At 40.4% G+C, this 12,802-nt stretch overlaps 1 protein-coding gene across 3 annotated transcripts in view; it reads left to right on the top strand.

Annotated features, from left to right (window-relative positions):
* LOC108305379 (tumor necrosis factor ligand superfamily member 6-like) overlaps positions 1 to 11,018 on the top strand; it is a 31,847-nt gene extending 20,829 nt beyond the window's left edge. The window contains exons 4-5 of one of the 3 annotated variants that reach the window (XR_001825696.2): positions 4,990 to 5,074; positions 10,061 to 11,018. The gene's annotated coding sequence lies outside the window, so the exon portion shown is untranslated. Of the gene's footprint in view, positions 1 to 4,989 lie in introns of all 3 variants that reach the window. The other 2 variants (XR_005200527.1, XR_001825695.2) reach the window with 2 other exon arrangements.
* Positions 11,019 to 12,802: the final 1,784 nt, after the last annotated feature.

Below are 12,802 nucleotides of genomic sequence, written 5' to 3'. Positions count from 1 at the left end.
CTGACAGTACATTGATACAGCTTCATATGTCATGGAAACTTTTTCCAGACCCTTGTCCCCACTGGAGCCCCAACACACATTCCTATTTAACTCATTCCCTTGTCTAAAGGGATTCAGTAGCTCTACATTGATTATGACCCAAACTCCTCTTCTGGACTATGATGCCCTGCCTGAACACACATTTCTACTTAACTCACTCCCTTGTCTAAAGGGATTCAGTAGCTCCACATTGATTATGACCCAAACCCCTCTTCTGGACTATGATGCCCTGCCTGATTTTGACGCGTCTTGAGCTGCTCTTCTCTTCACCCACTCGATTTTATTGCTCGTTATGTGACTGGCTGCTTTTCATTCTCCAGGTTTCCATGTAAATTTCCTCTCCCCAAACAGGACTTGACTGACCTGCTCATCTAAGTAGGCTCCTCATACTCCATCCTGATTTTTCTGGATTATTGTATCCTATAAATAAAATACTTGTTGGGTAAATTAAATGTTGACTGAAATAATAATAATACTATAACGTTTACTGAGTTCTTACCACAGGCAACTCAGTAAACTGTATGACAACCATATTGTGTCAACATTATGCTTATTTCTTTATAAACATTACCTCATTTTGTCCTCATAATAAACTTGTCAAATAAACACTATTCTTATTATTCTTAATGTACAGAAGAAGAAAATGAAACTTAAGAGGGGCCAAGCAAATTAGCCCAGGAAGCACAGCGGTTGATAGAGTAACAGGCTTAGAAATCAGAAAGTCTAACCTTAGAGTCTACCCTCTTAAACACATTTACTTAAGTAATTTTAAACATTGCCTTTCCACGTGTATGCCAGCACGAAGTCTCAGGAAATGATTATCATGTTTATGTCAGATCAACCTGTGTTCTGTAAATTTTAAGTGATTAGAGACATTAATCTAGAATTTTTACTACAATTCATGTTATCATTCCTGGAATTAATTGATATTTTGTCCTTGAGCAAAAGGAAAACATGAAGTTAATTCACTCCTTTCTAATCTCCAATTTTTTTTTTTTTTTTTTTTTTTTTTTTTTTTTTTTTTTTTTTTTTTTTTTTTTTTTTTTTTTTGCTGGCCCTTTTTTATTTTTTTTTTTTTTTTTTGAGGCAGAGTCTTGCTCCATCGCCAGGTGCCAGGCTGGAGTGCAGTGGCGCGATCTCGGCTCACCAAATTTTTCTTATCACATAATTGATGTAATACCTGTGCAAGTACATTCAGTGGAGAATTCCAAGGCAGTGAACCTCAACATGTATGCATATTTTGGCTTATAAGGATCATCTGCAGGTCTTATTAAATGCAGTTTCTGGTTCAGTTGGCCTAGGATGGGACCTGATATACTGCACTTCCAATAAGTACCCTGTTGAGGCTGATACTGCTGGTTGGGCACCACACTTTGAGTAGCAAGGTTTTAAAGGATAAGTTAATGTAGAGTCTGGGTTTTTCCTTCTTTCCCCACCAGGGGAAATAAAATCCCACCAGATTTATTTATCTGAGGACAGACCTTAGTGGAGACTGAGGATGAGGATATGCCGTTATACTAGAATTAAATCTCCAGGAGATTAGGGTCCTTTTCTGCTTGTTAATAGCATGTTCCTCATTCCTGGCAGAGTTAGAGCTTAATAATTATTGAAGGAAGAGAATCTGTTCTTTCCTAGTAAAGGAGACCATAGTTCCTAACATCATTCTCTCACGTATTCCCAGTCCTGTGGTTAGAGTGACATCCACATAGCAAGGTAAATTCCTTTTCTGCACGGTGATTTGTATGAAGGGGATGGCAGGCAATGCCTATGTGGGAACACAGAGGGAAAACAGGGTCCTAAGCATCATCCTTTAATTAACAGTCAAGTCCTTTTTGGATTTGTCTTTTCTAAGTTGGGGCATATGCAACAGTCAGTTCTCTATTGCTGTGGGATTGAGTGGGTTTCTGAACACACTGACTCATTCCTTCATACATGTGAAAGCACCATTCTAGGGATTTGAGACACATTGGTGAACAAATATAGACCTCTATCCTCATGAAGCTTTTATTGCTGCTGGTGGAGATGGAAATAATAAATTAAATAAATAAGTATGTTAATATTATAAGGTGATAAGGCTAACAAAAAAGAGAAGTAAAGCAAGATAGGGGAAGTCTGAGAGTAGGAGGTAGAATGTGGTTGTAGCAGTACCTGGAAGGCCAGAGTGGGTCTTGCTGAGAAAATGACATTTGAGTGAAGGCTTAAGGTGGGTGAGGGATGCTTCAGGTAGATTTCACGGGGATGCATGTTTCCAGGCAGAGGCAACAGTTGGTATAAAGAACCTGAGGAAGGAGAGTTGCTGGCGTGTTCCAGGGAGCAGCAAGGAGGTAAATCTGTCTGGAGTGGAGTGGGGTTAGATAAGGAGAGTTGTATGAAGTGAGGTCAGAGAATTAAGGAGCTAGGTGAAGGGTTATTCCGGCATGTCCTGATTGGACATGTAAGAGCTTTGATGTTTACTCTGAATGAGGTAGGGAGCCTCTTTAGAGGAGTGATATGATCTGACTTATGTTTTAAGGGGGTCTGACTTCTGTGTGGTGAATAGACTATGGAGGGGCAAAGGCAAAGGCAAGGAGTCCAGGAAAGAGCTGCGGCAACGATCCAAACAATAAGTGTGGGTGACCAGGGCCAGGATGGGAGGAGTAGAGGTAATGAAAAGTGGTCAGATACTGGACATATTGTGAAGGCAAGAGGTGACAAGATTTACTGACTAATTGGATGTGAGTTGTGAGAGAGAAAGAGGTTAGGCATGCTAGTGGGTTTGATGATACCCAACTCATACACACACACGGGTTCTTTTTGACCTGAGTGATGGGAGGGGTGAAGTAACAATTAACCCAGATGAAGACAGAGGAGGACCAGGAGTTCATGTTTGAGAGAGAGGAGGAAAAGTTCTGTTTTGGACAAGTTGAACTTAAAGGGACTTGTGTTTCCAACACTTTATATTTCAGGACTTTATATTCCAAAATATAAAGCAGGCAGTTGTGGATATGATTCTCAAGTTCAAGAGAAAGGCTTCAGGTGGATGTAGACATTGGAGAGTCATGGACTATAAGACTATTTAAGGTCATGAGACTGGATAAGTGAATGTTGATTGAGAAGAACAGAGGACCCAGGACTGAGTCTTGGCATACACCAGGATAAAGAGACTGGAGAGAAGAGGAGAAACCAGTAAAGAAGAAGGAAGAGAAATGACCCAGAGGGTGGGAGGAAAACCAAAGAGTGAGGGGTCCTAGAAATCAGGTGGAGAACATGGATGAAGGAGTAGGGAATGGTCTGCTGTGTCAAATGATTCTTACAAGTCAAGTATGACGAGAGCTTAGAAATGCTGAGAATTGAGTCAACAAAGTAGGGATCACTGGAGACCTTGGTAAGAGCAGGTTTGGTGCAGCTTTGAGGACAAATGTCTGATTGGAAGAAGTTTAAGAAAGAATAAGAGAAGAAAAATTGGAGATGGCAGATACAGATTCACTTGAAGACTTTTATAGTAAAATATAGCATATTTTTAAGGGCAGAAGAGCCAATCATGCAAAGAAATTCCAAAGAGAAGTGGAAAAGAAATCAGTGCAGAGGCAAAATGAGGAATAAAGTGGAGGATGAAAATTAGAAATTTATTTATTAGCAGAAAACTAATACTTCTAAATATTTTCAAAGGCTTTTATTAGGAATGCTTAGTCCTGGGCTGGATGTTGCACCCTTCAGTCTTCAAAGAGATTACAGTCAAGTTGGTAGGACAGGCTTTCTATATAAAGGTTTAGATGATCACAAAAAGGTTAGGACCATGGCAGTTGTGGGCTTGACAAATGTCAAGTAGAAGTTCCAGATCAGCTCTGGTCTGAATTACAGGATCAGGGGATTCATTGTGGAACAAGATGGTAAAACCATTTCTAGAGAGGATGTGGGTCAAGAGCTGACCCACATCCCTTGAGTGATGGATAGGAATGACCCAGCAGACAGATGTGAACAAAGGCAAGGAACAGTAATGTTCTTGGTGTGGGCAAGGCCCAATAAATCACGCCTTCTGTCACTGTGCTGAGCAGATGTTTCATGAATAGGGGAAGAGTAGGAAAAACAGATGAGGGCTGTAAATCCTCTTAAGTTCTTCTAGTCAATAGTTGTGACTTCCCAACTTGATGAACCTTTAGTTTTAAGTCATGAAGAAGAAGCAAAACTAAGAAATGGTCCATTCTTTAAAGGCAGCCACCCTTACCTCTTCCCTGCTGTGGATAGTACTTACAGAGAGGGCACACCCCCAGAGACGGGCAGAGAGAGGAAGAGGAGGTGACACACCACTCGGATAGACAGAGGGGTCAACAGCCTGCTGTCTGCCATGACTTTTAAGAGAGTGCTCCTTGGTCTTGGGCTGTGTCTTATTGACTTCACCTGTGTGTCGAGGAAAGGAATATTTATAGATCAGTCAAATAAATGTATAAGTGCCCTTATAAATTAATATATCAATGACATATTCAACACATACACCTTCTTTCAAATTCTGTAGCCTTTATGCCTTGTATGAAGAGAAGAAACATTAAAGGAGTTTGCTGGATTATCCAGCTCAGACCCACCCAGGCAATTCATAGGCAACATGCTTGTTTCATCAAAGAGTTTGCAGGAATAAGCTGGTGTGGGGAAAAGGGAGAGGGAAGGAAAGGAAAATGGAAACAATGTATGGAATAAAAATCACAAAAAGAGGGCCCTGGGTTTGTCTCCTTACACTGTCACTTCCCCATCTCAATGACACTCTTAGTGATCCCTTCCTGTCCCTCACTCAGGCCTCTTCCAAGTGCACTCCCAGTTACCTTCCAGACCTCATGTCAGGAAACCAGCCTCTGCTTATCTATGGTTAGGATAAACCAATTGTCAAAAACAACTCTCTAGTTCCAGACCACTCATGCTCCTCCTAGGTTACCTTTCTGAGCTCTCCTTCTACATAGCCAAATGTCTCTTTCCTCCTAGAACAAAAGAAGAGAAAACTGCTTTCCTGTGAGCCCCCTCTTGTGAAAAGACACTTCCTGGCAGCGTGCTGTGGTCTTGTCTGAAGGTAGGCTTTAGTTGCTTGAGGTTTCAATAATTTTCATAACGAACAAGGGCTATAAGTAGGTAAGCCTTATTTACTTTTGGTAAATAGAAATTTGGGGAGATAGATGATTCATCTTGACATGTTCTGCTGCCATTTTACCATAATTGCAAGAGATTATACAGGAAAATGAAAGCAGGGAGGAGCACTGGAGGAATCAGCCAAATACACAAGCCCTCTTCATCTTAGAACACTCTAGTTATAGCCAGTGGACAGAGAGAGGTTTTCATTTAGCCATACCACAATGTGTACATATTTAAAATTATTATGTTGTACATGATAGACCCATTAGATTCCCAATTAAAAACCCAGTTAGATTCCAAACAATGTCTGCCATAGATAAAAGATACTCCCAGGAACCTTGTCATACTTTAGTATGATTGACGGTTGTTTAAAATCTATTCCTTTTCAAGAAAAATATAATTCAAGCTATTTGCTTGTTTGTATACAGTGGTCAATAGTTACTACATTTTCTTGCTTATATAGAACAATACATTTACTTGCTTGTATATAGTGGTAAATAGTTATTAAATATAGATGATAGTGAATTTGAATGAAATAGGGTTTTCTTGGCTGAGCATATAGACATCTTATTTAATCATGCCACTAAATACGCATGAATCCAAATGTGAAGTATCTACATTATTCCCTGAGACTGTTTTGTTCTCCTCTGTGTGGATCCAAATACTAAGGCCAAGGAAAGGTCATGTGCTGAAATGGCCTGTGATGTCCCTTTGAAATCGAACAATGATGGTCCAGACGGCGTGACTTTCATGAAGACAGCCTGTATTGAGCATGGAAGAGCTTAGACAGTGGGATAGGACGCTTTGTTAAGGTTTTATTTTTTGAGCTCATGGAAGATCATCTCTGGTCATCTCAGAAGTACAGAGTGCTGTATGTGGTTCTTTTATTGATCTTCTGGAAAGAGAAGCAAACTGCCACACACCTTAAATGGGAATGTTGGATAGCTACTCCAGCTAGAAGTCCGCAAGGGTCAGGTGTGTGTATCGGTCATGGAGGTTTTGTTGTGTCTATAACTAAGTACCCAAATTCAGTGTTAAAAATAAGGTCCCCAGATTTTTGAGCCTGCTTTTAAATCTTTGATCAACATATTTCTCTAGAGAGACAGAGAGCAAACTTAGCTGTCTCATATGTACCTGAAAATGAACATGTCTTAAACTAAATTATGGTCCTCATCCTCTTCCCTACCACCTGCCCCACCCACCTTCCCTGTTCTAAATCTCAGTAAATGGTACTGTTCTCTACCCACGAGGCCAGGGATCAGGGATCACTTCTGATTATTCTCTCTCCTTTACTCCTCTCTCCAGCCCATTATCAAGTCTACCCCTGCTGCGCATTCCATCCACTCAGATTCTTTCCCTTCCTGGTCCTTTCACTTACTTCCCTGCTCTTCCGGCCCTGCGCTTGGCCTCCAGGAATCCATTCTTCACCCTGCTATTGGAGTATTCTTTTAAGACCACACATCTGATTCTGCTGTTCATTTCTTTACTTAAAACTCTTCCAGGGCTTCTCATTGAGGTTAGCCCCAGTTGTTAACTTGGATCACCCACTGATGTGGCCTCTGGGTATTTGCGCCACTACACTGACTCTTACCCCTCCAGCCTCAATTGAAGCTGCTCACTTTCTGCTCCAGCTGTCTTCTGTGCGGACCTGAATACTAGGACCAGTTTAAAGGTCATGTGCTGAAATGTGAAGGACTTGAAATGTCCCTTCATGTGCTGTCCCTTTACCTGACGCTCCTTCCCCCGAGTCACACACTCTTTGTTTAAATAACTCCCACTTATTATTCAGGACTAATTGTTCAAATTAAATAAGACTTTCTTCAAGAAGGCCTTCTCTGACTCCCCCAGACTCTGTAAGTTCCCCTAGTTGTACATGTCCAGAGGCCCCAGTATTCTTTGTAGCACTTTTGCATATTAGAAATTTCTTCATTATGTATATTTATGTATTTAATGTGTATCTTCTCCACTTGATGATAAAGGAGAATTCCCTTTTATGTACTGCTGTGTACCTAGTACCCAGTGTTGTGCCTGGCACATAAAGGCACCCAAAAAACATTCTGTGACTAATGCTGACTCCCTGGATCAGGGTGATTTTGCCAGCAGGTAGCAGAATTCTCAGGCTCAAATGTGCCTTTAACAGAAGGTTTGCAATTCTTTCATGTGTCAGAAAGTTCAGAGGTAGGGCAGGTTTCAGAGTAAGTATTGATTTAACAGTCCAAGGGGTTATAGCATTCCTCTTTCTACCATGCCTGCTTCTTCTTGGGTCAATTTCCCTGTGTGGTAATTGGAATATTTGCAGTCTGCCTTGCTTCTCAGCAAGAGTGACTGGGAAGTGACAGTGGCCATGGATGCATCAGAGGAAGGCAGACTTAGGGCTTCCTTAAGTGACGAGATCCCATGGATTGGTCATGGCATATCCTGCTTGCTGGTACTGCTCATTCAGCAGGGGTTTCCAAGACCCCAAAGAGTTCATGAAAACTAGCACTTAGGTAGTATGCTTTATTTATTAAATAAAGTATTGACCATCATATGCTCAGTTCAGTGATTCTCTGAACTGGCAAAAGAACAAAAGACAGTGAAAGAAAATGAGGGTGAGAACAAAATTGACCCTCAGATTGTCTTCATTTTCCAAGGATTCAAATCGAAACACTTTCAAGCAAACTCTTTTCTAGGACAGCTAGGAGTGGACCTCTTTCACCTTTTCTGAAAAGAAATGAAGGTTTCCTGAATGTTTGGCTGTCTTAGTGAGTTCTAAAATGCCACCGAATTTTTATTTTGAAATGATATGGAGATGTTTAGATTCTGAATAGAAACAAGCAGTACTTAACATTTATTGTCCCCTTTAGATAATAGGCCTGAATTTACGTATACTGAGTTAAAACCTCATTCTCTAATTAAGAAGAGCCAGGATACTGTTTCTCTATTTTCTAAATACTGTGGGAACCAATAGTTAACCTTCAGACTTTTGCTTGACAAAACATTTAAACTTTTAAAAATTACATGCGATGAGCAGAGAGATCTCAACAATAAATAAGGTATGAATTGACTTGAGTGGCAAAAGTGTGGCAAGCACTGTGGCTAGGGCTTAATTCACGGTGATCGAAGAAGCCTCGGGCACTGACAGATTAAAGTAAATGAAGACCCTTGGTTGGTGGCTTCTGAGAAAAATGTTTTCCTGGCCAGGGGTGTGAGAATCAGGTTCCAATGCGTCTGTAGGTAATTCTCTCTGATGGTCTTTTTTTTTTTTTTTTTTNTTTTTTGCTTATAACTTGATGAGACTGCATTGCTGCTCTTTCTAACCTTTTATTTTATTGTTCTTAAAACAATTTAGTGATGTAAAGATACTGGGGAAATCTGTTCTCAAGTAAAACTTTTGTTTCCAAGTGGGATATAGGAGGTGGCGGTCACCTTGGGTACTCCCTGCTCTACCTATTTCTGAGTGAGAAGACACCTGCTTCAGTTGGCAGGCTGAAAACAAACTAAACAGCTAGAGCTTCTCCCTTTGATCTCTCCCATAGTGTGGGATTTCCTCACCTCACATTTGCTGAGCATTGATTTCCACTGCAGATAGAAGGTGTCTGAGTTTGTCACTGTTTCCCTCCACTGTTTGTCAACTTTTACTTTTTATTTAATCAGGCAACCCCATGGGGGTGGAATATTATTCATTGTTCCAAGTAGCGCATAATCACAAACTTGAGGGTGTTTGCAGATCTCGACAATCTTGACAGATCTTTAATGCATGAAATTGTGTCTCTCTCTGGAGACTCCTCAGCTGTAGATCTGATGGGTGTTTTCCACGTTCACTTGGCAGGCTGAGCTGTCCTACTCTTCATGAGGTTGGGAGATGAGGTGTGGGGCTGCGGGGGAGAAGAGATGAGAACATTTCTTTTCTCTTTTCTGCTAACCTATGCGTTTGTTTTTAAGATGCTTGCAGAATACCTAAGAGGATAATCTAGCTTTGAAGTCTGTACCTAACCTTCTCCCCATACTTAACACCATTGATTCTGGAATGACCTGGTGGGTAGGATGGCTGATTGGGAGCAACTTCTTCTTTATCCCTTCTCTATGTCCCTCCAGAACCTTCTGTCTCAACAGTAGGGGTTACATTTTATTAATAAACGAGCTCCATTCTGTTGTCAAGAGTATTTAAGTAATTTTCAAGTTGAAGAACACAATAAAATGATCAGAAGAAAGCTAACCAATTTCAATTAGTAGAGGACTATCCTTCTTTTACACATCCCACTCAAACCTTTAAGATCAAAATCATAGAGTAAAATTGCTTTATACAACTGAAAAACTAAATTCCATCTCAAAGAGGTTAATAACTTTCATGACAGAACCTGGTTTATAAAGCGTGTAGGCTCCTCCTGTTCATATTCATGCCAACAGCCAGAGTAATGTTTCAGAAAACATCAATTAGATTGTGCAACTCCCAGCATTAACCCCTTTATAACTTTCTGTTACTCTAAGGATAAAATCTAAACTCTTGACCATGGCCTATCTGGTCAGTGTGGTCTGGCCCCTTCCTACCTCCCCACCCTCATCTCATCCCACTTTCCCCATTACCCACAGCGCTCCAGCTGCACTGGCCCTTTTGGTTCTGGGAACCACCACGCTCCAACCGCAGAGTCTTTGCACATGCTATTTCTCCTTCTTGAAATGCTTCTCTTTACTTGTGAACTCCCTATGTGGCTTGTTTGCTCTCGGGTAATCTCAGAAAGGCCTTCTGCAATCACGCTCACAAGAGCCCTCCCTACTATTCTGTATTACTACGTTTTGTTCAATTACCTCATGCATTTATGAATAACTTTTGATTATCAATGTGTTTATTTGCTGTGTATTATCTGTCTCTCCCTATTGGACTACAAAGTCTATGCTTGTTCTTTATTCTTCTCTTTTTTTTTCTATTTTCATTTTTTTTTTAAAGGTGAGCAGGTGAACTAGAAGAAACAATTATTTAAGTTACGGTATAATTTACATAAAACAAGGAATATTTTAAATTTTTGGTACTCGCCGTTCATAATAAAATGTGGACTTGTTCCACCATCCTTGAAAGTTCCCTCATGGCCTTCTCCAGTCAATCCTTCACCAAAGGTAACCAATTTTGGACTTACATCACTATACATCAGTTTTGCCTGTTCTTGGCTTCCTACTTTCATTATGTTGTAATGTATGTAAGATTCATTCATGTTGTTGCGTGTATCAGAAATTCATTTATTTTTATTGCTGAATAGCTTTCCATTGTAAGAGTATACTAAAAATTGTTTCTCTATTTTCTGTTGATGACATCTGGGTCATTTCCAGTTCTTTACTTTTATGGATAAAGTTGTTATGAATATTCTTGTAAAACAAGTATTTTATGGGCATATGTATTCATTTTGGGGGGTTATTTGCCTGGAAGTGGAATTGCTGACTTATGGGGTAGATGCATATTTAACCTTACGAAAAATGACCAAAAACGTTACCACGAGCGAGGGCTTAGCTTAATTAAAGTGATTGATTTGCATTCAATTGATGTAGAATACAGTCTTGCAGTCCTTAAAGTTTATTACAGAAATAAAGGTACTTACTAAGATAAGTAAATTATACTTTTATTCATTGAAATATACCTGATTTTTTATTTTGGGGGTTTGTTTTATTTATTGAAATATACCTGATTTTTTACTCTAGGGCTTGACACATGGTGGTTTTTTATAATCTCTCTGTTGAATGATTTAATGCTCTTTTTAGCCTTCTGATTTCTGGAGAGGCATCAATCAATTATTCAAGGATGGAATCTGTATTGAGAAATTATGACTCTAAGGTAAAACTTAAGTCATCGTTATGATAAACAGATATTAGCAGGAAAAATACACAAGGTAAATTTTGAAATTAGGCCTCAGCTTCTGGATTAGTTTTTCCCTCCCTCCCTCCCTCCCTCCCTCCCCCCCTTCCTTCCTTCCTTCCTTCCTTCCTTCCTTCCTTCCTTCCTTCTTTCCTTCCTTCCTTCCTTCCTTCCTTCCTTCCCTCCTTCCTTCTTTCTTTTCTGTCTTTCTTATTTTCCTTCTTTATCTTTTTCTTTTTCCATGACTACTACTTCCTAAGCAGAAAATCTTTTCTACCCTTTGGTACCATAAGCTGAGCCTTGTGTGGGTTGTGGTTATAATTTGTCTTCTACGAGGAGAGAATACTTTGTAAGGAGGACTAGTCATTTAGCACCCATTAAAAAACTGATGGGTAAAATACGCCTTGGATCTTCCAGCAGGTCAAGGGCAGAGCGAAGTTACATCACTCAGCTCTCCTTATTCCTGACCATGAATTCACTATGAAAACCCATTGCTTCCTCTCAATATCAGTGAGTCAGGCCAAAATTGACACTTGGTGGCTGGACACATTGGGTGTTTCACTCAGAGTGAAGTCTCAAGAAGTCTCATTCCTGATTTGAAATGAAAATGGCTACTTCCACCAAGATGGCAGAATAGGAACAACTCCGGAAAGCAGTTCCCAGCAAGAGACTGTTCTCCAGAAGGTGAGAGATCTCCACATTCCCAAATGAGGCACCAGGTTCATTTCAATGGGACCGTTTCTCTTTTGGAAACTTTATTCCTTTGTTTTTCCTGGGAAATCTTCAGGAAGCCTCTGGAAGTTCCCTTAGATGAGTGACTCTGGATTGTGGGGGAATGAGAGTGAGGATGGGAAAGGGAAGAAGAGAGTAGGGAGTGGGTGGCAATTACATTGATTTAAAAAAATCAGATGCTGGTTTTGTGAGTAACTCCTTAAAAGCTCAAGTCCTTCCACTGTTCATGAATATTTGCATAACTGCTTGTTAATACTTGGGAGAACTGAATCACTGGAATGTCTTGAGGGCAGATTATTTCTACTAAGCCTGGTGGAATCTTCTTGTGGGGTGCATGGCCTGCCTGGGCTTCTGCAATACAACAACTTGTAATATCCAGGTGCGGAAACCCCTACATTTCTAGCAGTTGATTAGGCTTGTAGTGCTCATGAATGCTGATGACTCAGAAAGCTTCTAGAACTTAGATGGGGGGAAGTAAAGACCCTTTGATTTTCCTTTCCCAGGATGGGAAAGAGCTCATAAAATATGTAGATGGAAGGACTTTATAAAACGTTCTGCAAAGCCATTAAGGATAATTTGTTCGTATTTCTCACCCTTCCTACTTCAAAAATCATCTTGAAGTATAGTATATAGCTGGCTGGGCACGGTGGCTCAGCCCTGTAATCCCAGCACTTTGGGAGGCCTGAGGTGGTTGACTACAAGGCCAGGAGTTGGAAACCAGCCTGACCAACATGGTGAAACCCCATCTTTACTAAAAATACAAAAAATTAGCCAGGTATGGTGGTGCACACCTGTAATTCCAGCTGCTTGGGAGACTGAGGGAGAAGAATCACTTGAACCTGGGAGGGGGAAGTTGCAGTGAACCGAGATTACACCACTGCACTCCAGCCTGGGCAACAGAGTGAGACTCCATCTCAAAAAAAAAAAAAAAAAAGTATAGTATAACAGAAACTATTTTAAGGGAAAGGAGGCAACTTTACAGCATAACTGAGATGATATTTTCAGTATCACCAGGTACTACATTTGCTCTTTCTCGGCAATCTTTTTTTTTTTTTAGACAGAGTTTTGCTGTGTCACCAGGCGCCAGGCACCAGGCTGGAGTGCAGTGGTGCA

The sequence above is a fragment of the Cebus imitator genome, unplaced genomic scaffold, assembly GCF_001604975.1.
Source record: "Cebus imitator isolate Cc_AM_T3 unplaced genomic scaffold, Cebus_imitator-1.0 Scaffold62, whole genome shotgun sequence".
NCBI lineage: Eukaryota > Metazoa > Chordata > Mammalia > Primates > Cebidae > Cebus > Cebus imitator.
Note: the sequence above shows the minus strand (reverse complement) of the source record. Positions and strands in the feature narration are given on the sequence as shown.